Consider the following 2005-nt stretch of genomic DNA (forward strand, 5'->3'; position numbering starts at 1 on the left):
CCTTCTGATAAGCAAAATTAACAGGGGAGCCAGATTCACTTAACAAACTCTGTTACTAACTGCAGCGGTTCACTCAACTGTGAAAAAAGGTCATAAAATGAGGCAAAATTCACTTAACAACCGTTTTGCTTAGCAACAGAAATTTTGAGCTCAATTGTCTACGTGCTCGCTCGCTCTCCAGGGCGTAGCTGCCCCCTCCCCAACACACAACCTCTAGAATAGGGGTCTTCAAACTTGTCCCATCTGAGACTTGTGGATTTCAACTCCCAAATTCCTCAGCCAGGCGCCTGGCTGAGGAATTCTGGGAGTTGAAGTCCACAAGTCACAGATGGGACAAGTTTGAAGACCCCTGCTGTAGAATAAGTTCATCCTGTTCCTACCTTCACTTTTCAAACTCAAATACTTTGGCCACCTAATGAGAAGGAAGGACTCACTGGAGAAGAACCTAATGCCGGGAAAGGTCGAGGGCAAGAGAAGAATGGGACAACGGAGAATGAGGTGGCTGGATGGAGTCACAGAAGCAGTAGGGGTGAGCCTAAATGGACTCCAGAAGATGGTAGAGGACAGGAAGTCCTGGAGGAACGTTGTCCATGGGGTCGCAATGGGTCAGACACGACTTCGCAGCTAACAACACCTTTGCTTATCCTAGCTTATTCCCCAAATCTAATGAGTTTGATTGCTGCCAGCAGGACAATTGCTTTTCAAGGCTGCTTTTTTTGCAAGACGAAATCTTAACAGCCCGGAGGGCTCTCCTTATAAAACGACCATCAGGAAGGAAACCCACCTTCCTGACGTCTGGTTTGATTTCTCCCACGTTCCGTTTCTCCCATTACCTATAGAGGTAGATCCTTTAAACCTGTTCAGGCTATAGACTTCTTGCATTTTCCCAGATGCATTACAAAAATACACCCATAACCTATGTTTAAAGTCCATGATGAGTTGGAGAGCATCGTATTCTTAACTATTCCAAAGCGAGCATACTTTTTTTCTCTTTTTTGGATGGGAACCACCGGTCACACTAGTTTTAATATTGCAACATCTCTCAATATATCAATGTGTGTGTGTGTGTGTGTGTGTGTGTGTGTGTGTGTATATATATATATATATATATATATATATATGTATGTATGTATATGTATATGTATATGTATATATATAAACATAGCGATAATATTGTAATATTCCAATAGTTCCTCCTCGTAGTAAAGTTATGCACGAGAGTTAAAGTCTAGTACCTAGAAACAAACCTCGAGCGGTGCAAACCCAGCACAAGCCAGGATTAAAGCATCCGAGCTCGGTGCAATGCGCCGACCTGTCTCCATGCAGAGTTTTTAGCCATCCCAGGTTTTCCCGGACCCCGACCCCATTACCTCCGCTAGAATTCTCACGCCTTTATCATCAAACGATACAAATGAGAACCCGGCACTCCGCAACTTTTCATACGGAGCAGTTGCGGGGAAAAATAGAACCGTTACTTAAGTTTCGCTTCACTCGCTTAAGCATCGGGCGCAGATTCGCAACCCCGCCAAACAAAAAAAGCAAAGATCTGCAATTCCCCTTGGCGGACAAATCACAAAGGCGAAATCCGCTCCGGGACAAAAAAAACTTACCAACCCGCTCCAGAGCAGAAGAAAGAATGCGCGCGCAAACAGCTCCCTGGGAAAAAAGAATCCCCGCGGGCCCCACCCACTACGCCGAGCAGAGCTGCGCCTGCGCCGTTCGCGTCCCCGCCTCGGGCGGCAAGTCACGACCGTTAGTTTTTCCAGAGCGGGAAAAAAAGGAGGCCGCCTGAGGAGAGACTTTTTTCTTTAAAGAAAAAAGAAAGAAAACACAAACGAAAAGAATAACGGTCCGAAGCTGGCTATTTAGCACAGCATACAAATGGAGACTATGTTGGCAACAATGTCTTCATTTTCTTCCGGTGAATTCCTGCCTTATTTTTTATTTATTTATTTTAATCCCATTTATTTATTTATTTATTTATTTATTTATTTATTTAAATTCC

The 2005-nt window shown here is 44.2% G+C and overlaps 1 protein-coding gene across 2 annotated transcripts in view; it reads right to left on the bottom strand.

The window, feature by feature from the left end:
- Positions 1-1638, bottom strand: part of LOC310641180 (uncharacterized protein) — a 14770-nt gene extending 13132 nt beyond the window's left edge. The window contains exon 1 of one of the 2 annotated variants that reach the window (XM_083364016.1): positions 1611-1638. The gene's annotated coding sequence lies outside the window, so the exon portion shown is untranslated. Of the gene's footprint in view, positions 1-1370; positions 1506-1610 lie in introns of those variants that run through there. The other variant, XM_083364017.1, reaches the window with a different exon arrangement.
- Between the last annotated feature and the right edge of the window lie 367 nt (positions 1639-2005).

Source organism: Vipera ursinii (assembly GCF_947247035.1).
Source record: "Vipera ursinii genome assembly, chromosome: 5".
NCBI lineage: Eukaryota > Metazoa > Chordata > Lepidosauria > Squamata > Viperidae > Vipera > Vipera ursinii.